At 42.1% G+C, this 20778-nt stretch overlaps 1 protein-coding gene across 3 annotated transcripts in view; it reads left to right on the top strand.

The window, feature by feature from the left end:
* Nucleotides 1-20778, top strand: part of cdh4 (cadherin 4, type 1, R-cadherin (retinal)) — a 223535-nt gene that overhangs the window by 2248 nt on the left and 200509 nt on the right. The window lies entirely within an intron of this gene.

Genomic DNA, 20778 nt, shown 5'->3' with positions numbered 1-20778 from the left:
AGCCATAATGGAAATGATTCCCACACAGCCACATCCCAGTGTCCCAATTTGCATAATTGACAAATAAACAACACCTTTGACACTCACTGGATGTGCTTTTATAACACCGACCACTTTACATGGAGGGCTTTAAACTTGTAGATGATGAAATTCCCCCTTAAGATGAGGAGAGAAGCGGGCTTGCAGTTATATTACTTCGGCATTTTGAGCATTTTAAATCGACACTGTAGGTTTCTGCTGTGAGAGTCGAGGGACTTGGTTTTGGTAAAATGGGCTCAATATTTAGGTTTTTCTCATTTCCTTTTTTCCTTCCCTGCATCCTACTAGACTGTTACTCATACATGTGGGTAGCAGCTGAAGAACAACGTACAATAAGCTTAGCTTTCCCCTGACACTTGGCTTTTATAGCCAAATATTTGTCTATTGTTACGTGAAATGCTATTTGCCAGGAGGAAATGGCATTCTCATTGTAACAGCTGTTTGAGCATTTTCTGACTGCAAGCGAAACAATTGAATTATTCTGGAGGTTATTTTGTTATTTAGGAAGCTGACAAGGACAGTGCAGCCGGTCAGTGGGGAGCCAGTTTGCCTGAAGGGGCTCAGAGCTCAGGGTTCCTGCCTGTTTGGAAATGGGCTGAGGCGTCCTCACTGACCCAAACAATATTACCAGAGGGTTGATGTGTCTCGACAGATAACGTATGCCGTTTCCTCCTCTGTCTTTATGTGTGTGTTATATGTCTCAAGGGGATGTTACACACGCATGTAGCTTCTCCTGGTGCACATATTAGCTGTTAACACTCCGATTCCAAAAAAAAAAATGTCACAGCAAAGCTCAGCTGCATCAGTTTGATTTACCTTATGTGCTACGTCAGCTCCAGCTTTGATCCCATATTACCTTTTGCTTCCAGTCTCTCGCTTTCATTTTGTCTGAGTCTGTGTTTGTTCTTTGTGAAAATCAATCTGAGAACCATGCTGTCCTCCCAACTGGCCATTCAAAAGGATATGGGCTGCAGCAGCTTAAGTCGTCGTGCAGTGATTAATGTGCAGCGGCTCGCTTTACCGAGGATCTGTTTTCTATACAGTGGGACACAAAGTGGGAGGAGGCCTTTAATACGAACGCCACAATATGTATAACCTGAAACTGTCACTTTCCAAGAAAATGAATGGGCCAGGGATGAGATGAAGGAGGGTCTGGGATGCTCCAGAGCTGACTAGGGGGTTGCTGGACTGCTATGGGCCGTGGCTGTTGTCTCCCTGGAGAGATGGACAGTGAGCGATGGGGAAAGGACCAAAAAGCTGTGGCCCAGCAGGTGCAGCGTGAAACAGGCTGCTGTTTCCAGTCGCTGAACGTGTTTACCACAACTCCTTTCATGCTGCGGTGGAAGTGGGAGTTGTTTTCCTTCTGTTTTTATTGTTTTGATGGTGTGTGTGGGTTGTTTAGGAGTGACTACATAAATAATTTCATGTCAAAATCATTAACACCATTCTGAGTTAACTGAGGGTTTTAAAAATATTTTTCCATCATGACGCAGCTGTACACGCCTCGTTGTCACACAATGTGTCTGACTTATGAACCTCTGTGCTCCTATGAAGGACCGGAGAGGCGTTTATCTCGGTTTCCATTACTGCTGACGTTTTTCTATGGTGTGTTTGAATGCGTTACCTTCATGGAACACATTCATTTTCATTCATTTCAATATAGATTCATTTCAGTATAGATTGTGGAGTATTTGAACTTGCGTAAGATTGGCTCCCATGCTAATTTAGGTATTTATTGTTGTTGTCTGTGTTATGTAATCATTATATAGATAGATATAGAGATAGATATTCATTGTATTCAGATGATCTCCATTTCATTTATAGTGTGACTTCTGCAAATATGTTGTCAGGTAAGTCACGTTTTTAATTAATTGTCGCTATTTTACAGAAATCTGTCTTCATTTTGGCATGGAAGACTCTTTGTAAATTATTGTCTAAAAAGTCAAATGATATTGACCATTATTCAGTGTCGAAAAAAAATTTAAGGGGTTAAACTTCCATGTCTCTTAATGAACCTGATAGATAAGAAAAGATTAGATAAGATACAACGGTGAAAAAGATTGGGAATGACATGCAACAAAGGTCTCCAGCCACACTTGATCCCTCAGTTCACTAGAATTCTTGGTTAATGCCTTAAAGCCACAAGCTATCAGGGCAGCCCAATCTGCAAATTTATCTACATCACATCATTTCAGAGTCCATGAGGGAGTGAGAGTATTCTCAACCCACCAAGGATCTTGTAATCCTTTCTTTACTGGTTTTTCCACGTATTTGACTTGTCGCTCTATATCCAATAAATGACCCATCAGGGGATCAACCAGGGCCTCATGTTCCCTTCTCAGATGTTTCATTTCAGTGTGTTCAGTCCTACGGACGTACAGCTCCAGTATGTGCAGAGAAGGAGAAGAAAAAAATACCAAAAAGCAAAAATAACAGTGTTTTGTTTGGTAGTAATTTCAGTCTTTGTTATGCTGTCAATGTCATCAGCCCTCAGATTCTTTTCTTTGTGTCTCTGCTCTTTGAAAAACGTGAACCTGAAGATTCACTGAACTGTGACCATAACAGAAAATAATGTCTCCATGAGATCTTAAACACATCATGCCTTTGGATATATGGTCAATTGGGACTTAAATAGTACATGACTTATAGTAAATGCACCACAGTAATATAAAATATTAGTATTGTCCTTTGCACTTGCTTCTTTCAACAGTTTCGCCCTGTAGGTAAAGTGAAATGTCTGCTGAAGTATTGAAAGGTCATTTTGGAAATATAATGCATCATTCAGTTCCCCTTTTTGGTCATTCTTCACTGGCTTTATCGGTTAAACAGGCCGTTATGGCTTTGTGGTTGACCATACAAGACCTTTGTTTAACTAACTCGCAAATCTCTGCACTGCTGGGGAGATGTGCTGAATAAATCATCCCGTGCTCCCATGGAAATGTTTGTCTGAGAGCTGGGTCAGGATTGGAGGGGAAGGCTGTGGCACACAGGCAAGCAGACAGCCAGGCCTTGAGTCGTGGTCCGTGCAGATTCCCACTGTGGGCAGATAAGCCATGAAAAGAAATATTCCAGTGATTGCACATCACTGTGTAAACCATCACCTCGCTCCAAGAGCCGGAACAGACACCTCGGAACACGGACAAGGGGATGTGGTCTCGGCACAAAAGAAATTGATTTGAAATACAGTTCAGACAGGACAGTGTCTCTTTAAGTCGCTGTCAATGCATATTTGAAAAGACAGCGGTGATGAGTTTCACCCTTCACCCCTTGACACTCCTGAGAGACAGAGAACAACGCCACTCAGAGTGATTTAAAAGCCTGTCCGACTGCATATTTTACTTTATGTCACCAAGATTTTGGGACAAAGAAAATGGCTTTGATGGATTTACTGGATTGAAGAAATCTTATTTTTTGGGAGAAAATTGATTTCAGCCTTTCAGTGGATGATTTAGAAATGCAGCAGAGAGCCACTTTGGTCAAATGAGCTAAAAAAACATTGATGAGAATTTAATGTTTTCTGGCAGAGAGCATCACAAAAGACGTGTCTATTCGTTAGCCAGGCATACAGGATCTTTTCTTAAAGTCTCTGCTTTGCTACCTCGAGTTGACACCACCTTTTTCAAAGAGAATGGTCTTGTTTTCATTTCCAGTCCCTGTGTTGTCTGTGGAATCACAGGAGATGAACTTACTTTATGAAAAAATTACTCACGATTTGGCATCTTTCTTTGCTTCCTTCATCCCTGGGCTTTTAATTTAAAATTGGGTCTTGTGGTGCATACAGGGGGAAATATAAAACTCACTGCACTTTAATCTAAAAGATTAATTTAAGGAGGATCCTGCCTTCATCAGCTATAAGCTTTCAGCATGGATTTCCTATTGTTTAATTCCATCTCGAAAAGTTACACATACAAAATGACTCGTAACATGACCCCAATTAGACTACAGCAGGAAAATCTGGCAAAGAGCCATATCTGCTTTGAAACAGCCAGCTCGGCGTTTACTGTGCTGTGGAGAACTTCTGACTCCTAACCTACTATCCAAAGTGACAGGGCTTTCATAAGTACGTCCAGACCCAAGAACTGGGGGCGAGGGGGGGATTATGTTTCCAGGCATTTGATAAGCGGGATGCCATTTTCCTTCTGACTCACGAACGTCTCTCTTGTCCTCCAGAGAGTCTTTCATCTCTGCAGCCAGGACCTGCAGTCTGTGGCGAGCTGATAGAATACAGGTACAGAAGATGAGCCACATCATTTCTCTTTATCTCGCCTGCCTTCTTACCAAACCAAGCTATGCTCCTATATCCCTCAAACTCCCCACAACATGACATACATGCTGAGCCAATTCCATCAAGCAAACCACCCAAGATATAGTACATGTCACAGCACAATGCTTTTCATCCTGTTTTGTAGTTATTTCCTCTGTGGAGGTAGTAAGTAAAAAAGGGGTTTTGATAGATGGGAAACCGGTTGTCAGCAGAAATATTATTGTTAGGGCTTCCATGTGAATTTGATTAGTTCTAGTGCACTGATTTCCACTGTGCTGCTCTCACAGTTTGCTGGTATTAGCTTTAGTCTGGCGGCTGGTCGCTGGGTCATGGCACACACTCTCATGGAGTTTCAATACAACACAGAGAGCTTCATTGCTTTCCCAAATGGTGCCCACCGAGAGACAGGCATGATTCATCTCGAGCTCTTTGTATTTAGAAAGTGATAAGCTGTCAGAGACAAACCCGACGCTGGAGACTCCTGCTGCATTTTAAAAGCACAGTGCATGCTGCATGTTTGCGCTCTAGCGGGTGAGAGCCACAGATCTACATTTCCTGACAAAATAGAGGTGAGATAATTGTGCCCTGAGTTCTGACCTTCAAACAGCGCTAACCACGATATTATCAGACCTCAGACTGCATCTGCTGGAGCAGGAGGCTGTGGGTTCAATCATGGAGTGATTATGAGAGAGGGAAAAAAAAAAGAAGAGCTAGGCACTTCTGATGGTGTTAGCCAAAAAAGAAGTCCTTGGCAAGGGATTAATGGATAAGAAAGAGGACTGTGTTGGATGAGGAACTGCAGACTTTACTACTGTATTTCAGGAACTGAGACAAGGGCAAATTTAGAGAATATTCATGGACGAAGTTAAAAGTGTTTTTTTCATATTTCTCAGAAACTGTCTCCAAATTACACTTTAACCCTCCTCACTGATGCCGTTCTTTATATTCATTATCAAAGAGAGCAGCAGTAAGCCGTCTTTTGAAGAAATGAACAGCACCTCCACCACTGATGACCTTGTATTCTGTGAATACTATTTGCATTTGTTACTGAAAACCTTTTTAATTGACCACCCTCTTTCACAATCAATGTGTATTAGCACTTTGCATCTCGGTGCACTTTAACGATCGGTGGCCTTGATTAAGACTCTATTGGCTTTTTTTTGTTGCAGTGCAGAAATGAACCATTTTCCCACTAGGAGACCTCTGTTTCACCTTTTAGCTGCAAGTGTAACCCAGAATATACCAGTTCATTACAAAGGTTCCCCTCCTCCTCCAGGTTTCCAGGATTTACATGCATCTGAATACGAATCAGGTCTTCTGTTCTGAAGTGGTGCTTCTTGCAGTTCAAGTTATTCACGTGTGTGCTATTACGTTTGTATTGTCATGACAAAGCAGACTTAAGTGCCATTTAGGTGGACCATTGGTTAAATAATATTCGGAAAAAGGAAAAATGGTTTAGGTTAACTGCGATAACCCGGCAGAAGAAACTGAAAAGAACAAAGTAAGAGCTCTGTGCAAACCTCGTCTATCTGAAAATAATGTAAAAAAGAAAAAAAAAGCTCAGTTTGAACCAATTTTCTATTTCCGTTATCATCTGTCTGAAATTGTGGCTTTTCAGAGTTGCAATTGGCTTTGAGTCATGTCAAGCTTTCTTCTTCCAAGAAATGAAATACGCTGGGAAATAAAAAGCTAGAATTCACATACTGTATAGACTACAAATATTCTCTAGTTGGCCTCCATCAGTGTCTGCCTGAATGTTTAGAGTCCTGTGTGCCACTTGTGTGATTGCTAAGTCTGTAATTACTCTGGAGTGAATATTTGTCAGAGGAGAGGATTCACAAATGGTCAGATCCTTTCAGTCATTTGTTTGGAAATCGAAAAGGCCAGTGGAGGAGGAGTTAGAAACAGGAGGAAATGGAGGTAGAACAACTAACACATTAAAATTCACCCTGGAGCATCGTCCTCTCAAACCAGCCTTTTAGTGCACTTGAGAAGCACAAGATGGCGCTTGTAGAAACTTCATTCTCGCCAAGTTTGTGCGTGCCTCATGCACAAACAGTATTTTACAGTATGTGTTTGCTGAGCTGTGAGAATCTCTACCTACCAAAGCTGCCCTCGCGCTCAGCTGTGCCACTTCATTCTTCTCCCCCAACCCTGTTTTCCTTCCTGAGTCTGGGGATCAAAGTGACATAAAGCTTCTCACTTTATTGATGAGTTATGGCCAAGCGGTTTGACCTTGTGCTGCTGCTTGACCTCGCATGTTCTCCGACACTCATATCCTCAGTCCGCGGCGCTGGAGGAGATGAAAAGCACGGCCCAATCAAAATGATTTACGTTTGGCTTGACTCAACACATAGATCCTTCTAAGCTGCTGCTAAATGCATCTCCAGAGGGCCACTCTGTATTGTACTGTACAGACATTTCTAAAGCCACGGGGCTTTTGCTATTCTATCGCCTTAATTAAAAGAGTACACTGTCAAGACGCCTTTGTTCTGCAAACTCTAATATCAAAAAGGTCCCTCGCCAGAGAGGGGCTTGTGCTCTATTTTGTCCTCGGGATTAATTCAGCTTGGAATCTATATTTGATCAGGGCGCCTGCATCCTCTTGTTTTCACTGTATTCTCTTGTTCATTTTTGTTTAATGCGTAAACACACTGTTGTTTATTTATATATAACCACACTATATTTTGAGCATTGTGTGCGTTTGCGTGTCTGTGAGCGAATGTGTTTGTAGGCAGCGCTCCATCCAGAGGGTGATTATCTTAAATGGAGAAATTAAAGGATTACAAACCAGTCCAGTAATCCAGCTGTCAATCTCATGGCTCATTAGTAAGCAAAGGAGAGCGATGACGGAAAGAGAGAGACACAGCGAGAGAGCGATATATATATATATATATATATATATATATGTATATATATATATATATATATATATATATATATATATATATATATATATATATATATATATATATATATATATATATATATATATACAGCCAACTGGGAGGGAGTGGAGGATGATGGGAATGAGACTAACATACCTGTTTACAATGTTAAAGATGTAAATTGTCAAACAGAAAGGAGGGTTTTCGGTTTTCTCCTGGTATTAATCAGCTTTCATTACTAAAAAAGGCGCATTGATTTCACCTTAGCAGCTGAGATGAAATGCCTCGCAGTGAAAACAAACAATTTTCAGTGAGATTTAACGGTGAAATTAAATTTTCCACACACAGTTTAAATATAAAAACTGTGACTTTTATCAAATTGCACATTCTGGTGTTGGTATGGTTAAATGAGAACTTGCTTGCAGTTTTGCCTGTGTTGTTGCACTACTCAACTGTTTGGCTTGGTTTATTATTAGTTCAGTATTGGGATATGCACAGAAGCACAGCAACTTTCAGCAGAAAACATCTTAAGGATTCACATTGTACCTCTTACTAGGAAAACCATGTGCTGTGTGCTACCAGCATTTATTTGAGGCTTGTTTCACAGTTGCTGCTTTTCACAGTTTTAAATAGCAAACCAGTGAATGCAACTACAATGATGTACACAGCAACATGTAAACCGTGTGTGTGTGTGTGTGCTGCAGATTAGCCTCAGTGTTGAAAGATATACAGCATCTCCACCATTTTTCACCTCGCTCTGAGGCGCATAAAAGAAACTGTTTGGGAAACGATGGCACCATAAAAGAAAATAGAAACACAAATCCTGACTCCATCATGGAAAGAAGGGGGGAAATTGCATCTCCTATGGCGGTGACGCTTTTTGGATTTGATTGTATCAATTTGCTGTCTATTTTGATCTAAAAAGCGGGGCAGTGTGCAGGCTTATTTGCTCTGTGCAGCACAGCGACTTGTGGATGGACACTGCTGGGAACTATTGCTTGTGCGGCTCCTGTCGTTTAATTTAAAACTCACCATTCTCGGGTTTGTGTTTTTACATTTTGTTCGATTGCACTTCACTCATTTAGGCGACTCAGTTTAAGTTTCAATTTATTATCTAAGATCTAACTTCTCACTGTCCACTTGTTTTAAATCTTGTTCTTGTGTCATAGACAAGATTTCTAGGTGCATTGCTGCTTTATTTGTGGTACCTTTTGAGGAATGACTGCCCTGCTTTGTTGAAAAAAAATGCAAAGGGAAGTCGGTTGTGCTTTCTGCAGACAGACTGTTTGAAAGAGCTCATTCTGGCCAGGATTCAGATGGCTTATTTGGAAATCACAATACGGAACCGTGCTCCGTCCTGTTGTGATGCAGATTTGTTTGTGGGAGGCAGACAAATCTGCTTTGCTGACCAGAATAAACAGAAGACATTCAGTTGTAGAACTGTAATACAACTTAATCCATTCTGCTTCCTGTACGCTCTCTTTGTCAGCTTTAATGTCAGTGACAAATTTTTTTATTCTTTGTTTTCATTGTTTGTTTGCTTTCTTTCCATGAACACATTATCTTGACTGTTTTTGTGGTTTACTTACTCTCACAATCTGAGGGAGCTAATCGTGCTGTTGCTGCTTTGCTTGTGAAACCAGTTCCTCAAAAAATGACGGCATTTAATAAAGCACAAATTACTAGTCTGATGTTTGTTTAGAGCTGCAAGAAGAGCAGCTCACATACACAGCTTGTACCACAGACGCATGCATATACACACCAATATACACTTTAACATCACTGTAGAGGTTAATTCGCTGTAGCAGAGGCCCCTGTAGGTATCTGCACAAATGTTAAATGTGCCATTACACTATTAGCTTTGACCTCCACATGGTTTTCTTCTACACTACCATAATCTACCTGCAGACCTGCAGATTGATTCATTCCCAGTCACCTCTGGAGAACAAGCACACAGTTAAACAGCCAGGCCGGAAAAAAAATGTATTTGTAAATGTGATTGTGCCTTTTGTACTGCTTTCGCACTTCTTGACATGTTTGTACATCATGTAGATAGAGGTTCACTGCAAAAAGGTTATAGCCATCAGTTTGTAACAGGCAGAAATCCAAATGAAACATCATCCGAATGCCGAAATGTCCTCGTCTTACACGCAAACATGTATTTTGTTGTCTCTGCATAAAAAGATGGATATTTTTCAACATGCCTGAGCTTGACATTTGGCATTTTATTCTTTATTTAGTAAAAGGCTGGCAATTTGCAGCAGTACAGAGGAAAATATAGGGTTGAGAACCCACTTTTTTTGATTGAAATATGGGAGCAAATCAATAGAGCCCTCCTTTTCGCTGGCAACGTGCAATGCAGACGCACGCTGGTAGCATCGATCACAGCTTCAGAAGAATCACAGTTTTCCTCTCCCGCTTCGCTCTGTCTCTCTGTGTGCTTCTCTTCTCTTCCCCTCTCATTCTCTTTCGCTTGTCTCTTTTCTCTCTGTAGCCTCGTTTAGGTTTTCAGATAAAAATAATGGCTCTGAGAACCAACAGAGAAGAGTGGGACAGAGGGGGAGGGGTTGGTGGTGTTGGTGACAGTGTTTGTGCTCTGCACCACAACCCAGCAATAAGACAATAAGAGGCAGTCTGACTAACTGTGGCCTCTGGGAATAGAAGCCTTCTTATTGCCATAAACAGCAATTTAGCCCGGGTAAAAGAAAAACGGATACAGCCATATTACTGTGTCATCATGATTACAGACACCACAGGGCTGTGGCAAAGTGAATGATGGCTGCTCCATCCAGGCATCTATTCAAATGCGGTGTCAAATTTATAGCTGTGTAAACCAGTCCAGCGTCAAGGCTAATCCCAATGATGACATGTCAGAGGTGCCACCGCTAAGTGAAGGATGTTCCCGCACTGGTTTGCAGGACAGAGTTTGTTGCTTGTTTGTATTGCTGGGCCTGTTTGTTAAAAGCAGAGTGATTCCGAAGCTGTTGGAATTTGCATACAATAGCTCACGTCTGTGCTTAAACTTGTAGCCTTTTGATTTGCTGCCTACAGGTTAGTGGCTGTACATGCTGTAGTCCTTTCTAATCTGCTCGTCTGAATTCTATCCAGAGGACATGGAAAGCTTTGAACAGCTCTCTAAAAGTATCATTATGAAGCTGAGAGTTAAACGTCCTGGTTGAGTAAGCTCAGCTGCCCTGCAGGGCCACAGACCTGCTGAGCATAACTCACCTGTCATGAATAAACATCCTCCATCCATAGATTTCTGCTGGGTTTCCTGATTTCATATAATGATTCACAGCTTGATTTGCATTCCTGTTATGCTTTTCTAAGATTATATTAAGCTACTGAAGTACCATGCGATGCTCTGACCACAGCGATGGTTGTGCCTGTTATTTTTAACTGATAGTTTTTCATGCTGGGGTCAGGTTCAAGGCCTAAAGAGCTCATTATCGTAGAGCTAGGGTGGATGTTGGCAACAAAACAAGACCCTCTTCCACCTTCAGGCCCTGCAGCATGTTGGATGAAATGTGAGGAGGAGTTGGAAGAAGGCCTGCACATGTGTGATCAACATAGCAAACTGCACAATTTACACTGCCAATAACAGTAAAGAATGGCCATAATGCCACGCTTTAGTTTTCTCTGTATGACAGTATTGTGAATCTGTTCTTACAGACATATGCCAGCAACAGAATGTTTTTCCTTTTTAGTGCTAAACTGTGTTCCTGTAATGTGGTGAAAAGTGTCCTTTGCATTCAGAGCTTGAATACGAGCGGTATTGCAGTTTGGTTTTGTGGATTGAGATTTGCATGTCTAATGAAAGTACGTGTTGAATCACCGGCATATTTTATCAGTTGTTAACAGATTTTTAATTTATTCACAGTTATCCCCCAATATTTTTGTCACACAAGTAAAGCAGTTGGCATTTTTAACATTAGAAGTAATTTAAATAAACTGCTACAGGCTGAAAGGTTGAGCTTATTTCATTCATGCAAAAATAAGAATTCACATGAATAGTACTATTGCAGATGCAATTTGTCTCATTGTGGAGCCCTGTGTCCACACAAATCCTTTACAACTAAACACTATTCAGATCATGCTTTAAAGGAAAGTATTTACTGGCAGATTATCTTTGTTTGTAATGTAAAAGCCTCACATGCAAAGTAGATGCTCGCTAGACAGCAGTGCACAAAACCTTTTGTCTTCCCACTCAGTTCCTTCAGTACAGCAACTCAGACAAGTGTGTGACCAAAACTGACTTTGAAAGAGTAAAATGAGTTCTAATGTCAGATTTAACAAAGATCAAACAAAATATTTTTTTTCTATGTTCCGAGTTTTCTACGGGTGAAACATTTCAAATGTCAAAATAATAGTCAATCATCTTTATAAAATAATGAGAAGCCAAAGCATGGTTAATTAAATTAAATTTAATTTTTAATTCTACTATTGCTAATAATATTAATAACGGCCAAGCCCTACAACTGATGTTTCAGATTCTGTTTTGCAAACAAATATCACTTCCTGTGAGGTGACTTTTACACGTATGCACATCGTAATCTCGATGCTGAAGCCATATTCAATGCAGCCCCAATTTATTCTATTGCTTTCTAACTGTTGCTCCTTTTCACACAACCAGTCGTGTGTTAGATTTGACAAGATTCTTCACTCTGGTAACCCAGAAATTTGGAGGAGAAGCTTCATAAATGTTGTGAAAGAGTGTATTTTTTAAAGCCTAACCAAGTAGCTCTGATGCCTCAAACTAAACAAACAGTGAGTGGAAATGAAACATATATCTAAGAATAGTAGCCTCCTATGGGACATTGAAAGCTTAGACTTCTAGGTGAAAACCCTGTTGACTGTTTTCCACTGGAGGAACTTGCAGGTTATTTTAGTGCGACCCAGACATTTGTGCATGTTCTGACTACAAGAACTTGTAAAATCGAATTCACAGTCATTTTCAGGGGAGAAAAAAGACTGTGGTTCGTACTTCTGATTGGTTAAACACGGAGAAGACAAGTGCAAATTTGGACAATGAGTGCCATTTTTCTGCCCTCTTAATACCTAAGTTTTCCTGTATGGACTAATGTAACAAACCCTTCCTTTGTGCTACTTCGTGTGTGCTCATAGAACTGTAATTACATCTTGTATCTCATACTTGCCGCTGTTAGGGTGCATATTAAGTTAATGTTGCCGTCGAAGCTATGCCATATTCCTCCTCAGTGGAAACAGAGAGGCTAAAAGGGTCAATTACAGGGCTGTTCTTGAAAACTTTTATGCCATCTCATGCCTGTCCTGAGGTCATGCAGTGGAAAGCTGGACCTCTACCCTCCTAGCCTCCTAATGCAAACTTTGACTGAAAGCAGAAACATTTCCGCCTGTATCACACTGTTATCTCAACAGGAGAAAAAAAAAGTCTTTCTAAACATAAATGAGAACACAGTTTAGCTATATAGGGCTCATTTTTTAGAGTCTCAGTATGTATGGTTCTCCTCAGCTCATGTAAACACACTCACACACACACACGGCAAAATGCTCCTGCAGGTTTTTTACTCTGTGAAATCTCAGGAAACATCTCAACGCTTGAACTTCGATCTCAATTCACACTGGGTTAGTAAAATCATAGCATTTGTTTCTGAGCTGCCAGCGGAGGGGAAAATTCTAAAGAGTAGCTAACTTTGTCTTGTTAATAGGCATTAACAGAGACTAGCAGCGGTGCCAGAATGTAAGCTGCACTCCGCAAGTGCTTGAAGATGCTGTTTTCATGATATTCTCTTAATCATCAAACTCCCTCCAGTCATTCACATGCTTTAATGTGCAGACGCCTCATGATCCACTTGTCACCGCGTTTCTAACGGCATCCGAAAAGATCCAAGGACATCGCAGACGTGCAGACAAGTTATGGTTATGATGATAAAGTTAGGCATAGTGTAATGGATTGTAAAGATGCGACTAGATTGGATAGAATGACCACACTGAATCTACACAATCTACACACACACAGACACACAAAGAGACAGACAGGATAGTTTTATTTGCTGCTGTAATTCTATCAAGCAAGACATCATCAGGAATGGGTCACTCATGGATCAGTAGCCTTAAGACTCCTCTTCCTCTTTTCTCCTTCTTCCTCTTCCTCTTTTCTCCCTCTTCCTCTCCTCTCCTCTCCTCTCCTCTCCTCTCCTCTCCTCTCCTCTCCTCTCCTCTCCTCTCCTCTCCTCTCCTCTCCTCTCCTCTCCTCTCCTCTTTGTTTTTATCCCCCCCCACACCAACTTCCCTGTGGAAGACTTTTAGATCCAATTTACAGTCTCTCTGTGCCTACTTTGCCGTCTCTCTCAGCTTCAGTGTGTTCACCAGCCTGAAGCTCTGTGTGAACTTCTCTTCGCACTCTGGAGATTGTGTCTGTCGTTCCAGGGAGAAATGGAGCAAGAAGGGGATAAGATGTTGACAGGAGATGTCCTTTTTTCACTATTTTATTGAGCATATGATACATGGCATACATTTATGGAATGTGTAGCTCTGTGTGCATATGTTATATGTGTGTGCCTGCATGCTTGATCTCACCCCCCCAACTTTCAATAATCTCACCACACACCAGCACAAGTCAGAGGCAGGGCCCTTGCAGGCTGCATTCTAAATACTCTCAAGGCTGGAGGCAAAGCAACATGAATTTCAATGAATTATTAAACAGGATTATTTATTTACTTCCTCCGCACCCTGAACCACCTAACTGGCAAATCTACATAGCATTTTTTCGAACCTGTGGCACATTTGTATGCATAATTTACTCTCATGGCTGAATATTTTCTTTAGGATGTTGAGTTTAGTGTATTCCTCTGTACACCTTTGGGAATCAGCCCGGTGGACTTTGAATTGTGCTGCACTGAAATTCTAATGGACTTTGATTGTACATTTCAGCGCAGTTATCTTCACGAAGAGATTGATTTTGAAATGTTGCCTGGCATAATTCGCTTCGTGGCCGTCATGCGTTCACGTCGTAATTTTTGGTTTGTTTTAGATTAATGTGAATCAAGTGGTATTGTGTGGTGGATGAGTTTGTGCCAAATGTATGTGTGTGCTTGTGTGTGTGTGTGTCAGACTATGTTGGCTGTGGGAGAAAGAGATGAATAAGCGAGCAGAGGACTGGAGCCCTGCCAGCCTGCGAGACTCCGACGCACTGCAGATGAGCCAAACCTCCATCCATTCACATGGAGCTCTTCATGGTGGGGTGACGGCATGCTCCCACTATCAATGTGTTTGTCGGATTTTGTGTACCGCTACATGTTTGTGTGCCCTTTGAATTTGCTGTTACGTTCCCCTTAACAGATACTGTGCTGTTTCAAAGGCATGATTAAATATCAATCTAAACCTCATGAGCAAACAACCTTGGTTTCATTATGAAGTTTTAATGAGAAAATCTTACCAATCCCGTGGCAATCAGCCGTATGTATTTATAAAACCCCGCCTTGGGTCATTAACAGCGCGGCACGCATCAAACATGGCACCTTAATAAAAAGCTAACAGCCCACGTATAACTGAAGCGCAGAGTGTGTGACCTACGCAAATAGCACACAGATGAAATATACATCAAGGCAAATGAGATGACACTTCCGTTCCTGCTGTCTGAACCGACCAGTACAGCTTTCCTCACAATGCCATGCATCCAGTGTGATTAGGAGTGTTTGTGTGTGGTCCAAAGCAGCAACAAGCCAAAGAGTGCAGTGATTGAGGATCCAGGAGGGCAGTTAGACTACAGCGGGATCCTCCTAATATTACTGCTGAGGATGCAGCATGTGCCTGGTAACTCTGATGGAAATATGAGTGTTTTGTATCGGGGCTGAATCTGTTAATGAATAGACCCCTCAGGGATAATAAATGCACATGAATTGCAGTGTGTTCTACAGGCTTGTTTCTCTGTGGATTCTGCCAGTCAGACACAAACACCTTGTTTTCTGCCCAGATTTATGATTACTGAGGTACTGTTGTTTTACTCAGAGAGTGCACTTACACACAAACACATATACATTTGAAATTCAGCGAGATAATACTCCAGTGGTTCAGTGAATCTTTACATTTAGCTGGACAGCATTTGATTTGAGTATGTATTTATGCACACACTGTATAGCACATGAATCAAGCAGGGAGACGCTAGTACGTGCTCAGAGGAAAAAATGTTCAAATAGTCTTTCACCTGTCAAATCTTTGATCTGGAAGCCATATTTCGAATGCGAGTTCAGAAGTCAAATTTGAAATAAAATGATATGCAAAATGCTAAGAGGGAAAAGACAAAAGTCAAGCACAAATTGCTTTCTCTTGGATTGGAACCCAGAAACCATTTCAGAGAGAGTAAAAAGGCAAAAAAGTCAAAGATGCCCTCCCACACAAAGAACAAAAGCAAACATGTATACAGCTGCAGATGTATGATTGCATATGACTGCCACTGTGACAATTGTAACACCGCAATTTCATAACACTATGATATATTCCTCACTTTTCCTCTCGGTGTTAAGACACACCAAGGTATTTTTTTCAGATTAGAATAATATCTTGTTATAAAAAGACACAGTTTATTGCAAGAAGATGAGTAAGTCTGATGTTATTGCAAGAAGCATTCCTGTGTTGTTATGAATAAAAGATCAAGTCAAAGTCTAAGACTGAAGACATTGAGTTCTATGGAAATCAGTAGTTCTGTCACGTCTACGAAAACACATTATGGTTTATGTTTTCGGACATGAAGTACGGTTAAAGCTGGGCTAGGCAGAATTCTGAAAAAGGCTTAAAAGCTTAAAAAAAATTTCCTCTCCCATCTCCGTCCTAAGTCCTTCAGACTGGGCATTCAAGTGCACAAAAACGATCAAGCTAAGACCTGCCATAGCATCAACATTTACTGTACCTGTGGCTTCACACACAAATAAAACTTTGCTTTCCTCAGTACCTCTATTTAGCTATGGCTTCACCACATTCTGTGCTCCATGAGAACTTTGTTGTTCTTTCTACTATTTTATCTTCTCTGTGTAAAAAAAAAAAACCCCTGCAGCTGGCTACAGTCTCTGTCCTGGGCTGACTTTTATCACATAGAGCATCATGTGTCATGAGTCAAAACGTCACGTTACAGTGTCAACAGCGGGACCTTTGTTACACATTTTTTCTGTATAACCTATGATGAGTGCTGAATCTCTTAAACAAAATGGCAAACCTATAACTTGAACTACATTTTGGGGAAGAGAAAAAAGTTAAATCTGATGAGAAAGACAGGTGGAGAGCGACGTTTGTGCTGCTGTGGCGAAAAAAACCTGTGTGTAATTACAATGCTGTGACCAGGCGCACAGTACCTTGGAGAAACCACATGGTGTTAAACCACAGTTCAGGCTGTTTGTGCCAAATGTTCTCCCTCAGACACCTCAGGATGTAACAGTGGAGCTCTGCCTTGACAGTCCTTCTCTGGGGGATTAATTCCCAGTGAACAACCATGTGAATGTTAAAGGAAACAGTGAACATGCTGCTGGTGTGCTCCACACATAGTTTTTGAACCTGTAGCTTCTTCCACTGTGAAAAATGGTGCTTCTTCTCCCGATGGTCGCTCCAGACCCGCCTCTGGTCACCAGCGATTATGTGCCACATACGGCTCGGATCTTCTGGGCTGCTGACTGACACACAATGTGATGTTTTCTTCTCTGCTCCAGTCTGTGGTCCATGAAGAAATCACACCTACAAGTGTTCACAAAAACATGTCCACACAGGTCTAGCTGCTGATAGCGTGGTGACATGTGACATCACAACTCTTCGCAGTTTTGGTTCGCACATGTGTTAAATGAAATAAGTGTCATAATAGCAATAAACTAGGTGATTATTTTTTCTTGTGACTGCTGTGACACACTGCTACAGCAATTTGATGAAAGCTTCTCAAACTGTCCTCTGCCCACGTACAAGAGAAGAAATAAGTTTCTTGTGATTGTTGAGTTTCACACAGCTGGTGCAGAACAGACCCCCGACCTCCACCTCGCTCTGACCAGTCGAGCCAGCAGACTTCATGCCATCATCTTTTCCCACATGTACAGCATGAAGTAGAGTGGAACCACAGGATGGCGTGTGATGTGTGAGCTCGCTGCTGTATCTGATGGTACTGAGTGTGGGGCGCCGGGGTCTGGCAGGGGCCTCTCGGGGGGGCTTCACCTCTGAGCTACTTGCTCCCGAATGTCCCTTTGAAGTGCCAGGGGAAGGTTAAGTGCTGACAGGGGTGTGTAATGGCTTCCTCAGGTTATGTTATGTTGGGGGGGAACAGAGCTGCACTGCGTTGTCATATGTAGTCTTGTAAATTCAGTTGAATCAGATCCAGCTGAGTCGAACGGAGCGCTGCAGCGCTCAGGTTACATGGCCGACATAATCGTTGGAGAAAAGGTATTATTCAGTCGGGCACTGTGCTGATGCGCTCTGACATAAGGAGATGTGAGGGAAGTTGCATTAAAAGTCTCACAGGGCCCCTCCCTTTCATCACATGGCCGTGCACTGCAGCATCCACAGCGGGGTCTAAACAGAGGAGGACTGCACTGATGACATGCTGTCGAGAGGAAACAGGCTGAGGAGCTGAACTAAGCTAACGCAGGCCGACAACAACACTGTGCCTGCTGCTCTCCGTGCGTCTGCCCCGCTTCCACCCTCTTTCACAGTCTTTCTCCAGATACATTCGCCTCTCTCTATCTCTTCAACATCATCATTTTTCTTCCTGCTCTGCTCTTTGACATTTATCTCCCTCCTCATTACTCACCCCTCTCTCTGAATGCTGCTTGGTGTGGTCTCTTGTCTAGCTTGTGTTGAACCTTCCTGTAATGCCTCTCCCTATTTTATTTGTTTTACTGAATCAAGGCCACAACAGTGAGCGCTGACAGGCCTCTCCATCATGCTCGGCCTAGAGATTGATCTCAGATGGGCCTCGGGAGACTAAGGACTTACAAAGCAAACAAGCAAACAGCACACATGAGAGGCACATGTGAAACTTCTCACTTACCTTCTCCCAGTGGTAGCTGACGTCAGGCTAAAAGCTGACCGGTGAAAGTTAAATGATTGAATTTCCGTCTTTCCGACTGTTTGATTAAGATGAAGCAGCTTGCCGCACGTTTCTCTGTTTTTAGATGTGAGCACTCACAGTAAAAGCCCTTTTATTCACGCTTATTTAGATTAGGCTCCATCAGCCCATTAGCATGGATGCTGTGGCCCCTTGGCAAGAGCTCTACTTCTGACATCCAACTCAATCATTTATGCTGGCCAGTGCTAGGGTCCATGTCCAGCACAGAAAGATGGCACATGGGCATGGGGGTAGCAGCCTGCTCCTCAGATGTCCTCACTACATTTGTATAAATCAGCACTGTTTAAAATAAATTCCCAAGTGCTATGTAGGACAGTATTTCTTTGAAAAAAATTTTGTGTGTATAGATTAGCAGCTCTCTAAATCAGATAATATTGATTCATCACACCCTTTCAGCGTCATTACCAAAGAGGAAACTGCCTCGGCTACCTCAGTTTGATTGCTACATGTGTGAAATGGGATCCAAACTGCACCGCAGTCTGCCTCCATTTACACAGAGGGCTCCATTGATGACAGATGATAACAGTGAGATCTCAGAAGGATGTTTGAGTAAAATGGTCGGCTCATTCAGCGGGGCTGCAGTGACAAAGCTTCCAGAGTCAGCACTGTATTGATGAACATTCTGACAGTTTCGCACATACGGTACAGTCGGCTTGTGCCTCATGTCATATAGCAAAGGGCAGTAAGAACAAACAAAGGCAGCACAGACAGGGGTGAGAGTCAGAGATGCACAAACGGCCCTGAGACACGGCGAAGGGAGAATATCATCAGTGTTCACAAACAGCATGAACACTTCTGATTTGAGCCTTGTCTCATCTGGCTTTCTTCTCTCCTTCCTGATTTGCCTTCATCTCTCTTTGTCTTTATTTTTCTCACTTTCCCCTCACATGCTTTATTATCCATTCTTCACTGATGCCCTTTGTCCTCTTTTTTGCATGGACACATTCCATTAACAGTAAGTTGCTTCATGCGGATAATTTCGCATGCACCTTATTTAGGTCAACTGCGGTGAATGTGAATTATACTTCTTTCAAACTTCTCATAATTGCATTCAAATGTGGCTCTTATTGCCATATGATGTGAATTCCCTCTGGTTCCTCATTATGGTTTCCCATTGAAATGCCACCAAATGTGACATTTAGACCATCCGAAGCACTGTTTCATTTGTGTAAAAATGGTTTTGATTTTACATGATTAAACTGTGGTAGTCTGTGTGCCTATGAGGTCTGCTGGTATCCAGGAAATGTTGAATCAGAGATGTACTCGGAGTGGACTGCTGATTCCTTTCAGTTTGAAACATCAGTAGCTGAAACACTAAATCATTACCCTTTAATCGAATTGGAGTTGTACTGTTTTTCCTGGTTATTTGCTGGAACAACACAATCACTTCTCATCAACGTGCGCATATCAGCCAGAGAGTGAGTTAGTGAGGGAGTGGAGGGGTGAGAGCAGGAGAGAGGCAGAAAGGACGAGTGAGTAAGATCATGAAATTCCCACGTGTCTTGTCCATCCCCGAGCTCGGCACATTAATGAATGAGCAGAATTCGCCTGTCATTCTGGAATTGGAGTACACACACAACAATAGGCCTCTCCCTGACGAAGAGCACGGTGCAGGAGGGCTTCAATTTGCTTCTTCTCTCCCACAGAGCTTGGCATTCAGCAGAGCGTTCCTTATTCAGAGAAAGCATCCATGGCAAAATAAAACTAGTGCCATCTGCTCCATCTCCCCTTGCTTCCCGCCACAAAGCAGATGATTATCAACTGGAGCCTGCTCTGCTTCAGCGGAGCACTGGAGCATCGCAGCCGGCAACCAAAATATCAACTGTCTGAATTTGGAAACTTTTGACAAGTTACATGCTTCCTGTTTTGCAGTTAGAGGCTCTGTAATGTGCTTGTTCTCCATACACGCGATCCATTGACATTTTGAGCACAACACATTTGGAAATACCATGCATAATTATATTTTACGTAACATTCTGAATGCATGCTTCTGTTTCCTATATTATTAGCAGAAATGCCATAGTGATAATGGGCTTTATTGTGTCTGGCAACAGTGTGAGCTTTGAAGGCTGGTATTTTTGCTTTTTTCTCTCTGTTAGCGCAGACACACAGTCATAGCCAAAGGATAGTTAGAGACAATAGAGGACAGTAGAAATGAAGACCACAGGGGTCCATTCATACCCTCCTGTGCTTGCCTTTATGGAAAGTGTGTATCTCAGCAGGCTGTTGTGTTACATGTGGTATACAACCGAGAGAGGTACACATGAATACACTCCTAGCTGTGGCTGCATGTGCATCCTCAAAAGACCAGTGCTCTTTTAGGAGAGATTCTCCACATACACTATATTGCCAAAAGTATTCGCTCACCTGCCTTGACTCGCATATGAACGTAAGTGACATCCCATTCCTAATCCATAGGGTTTAATATGACGTCGGTCCACCCTTTACAGCTAGAACAGCTTCAACTCTCCTGGGAAGGCGGTCCACAAGGTTTAGGAGTGTGTTTATGG

This window comes from Amphiprion ocellaris, chromosome 5 (genome assembly GCF_022539595.1).
Source record: "Amphiprion ocellaris isolate individual 3 ecotype Okinawa chromosome 5, ASM2253959v1, whole genome shotgun sequence".
In the NCBI taxonomy this organism is placed as follows: Eukaryota; Metazoa; Chordata; class Actinopteri; family Pomacentridae; genus Amphiprion; species Amphiprion ocellaris.
The sequence above is the reverse complement of the archived record's forward strand: the minus strand, read 5'-3'. Positions and strand labels throughout refer to the sequence as shown.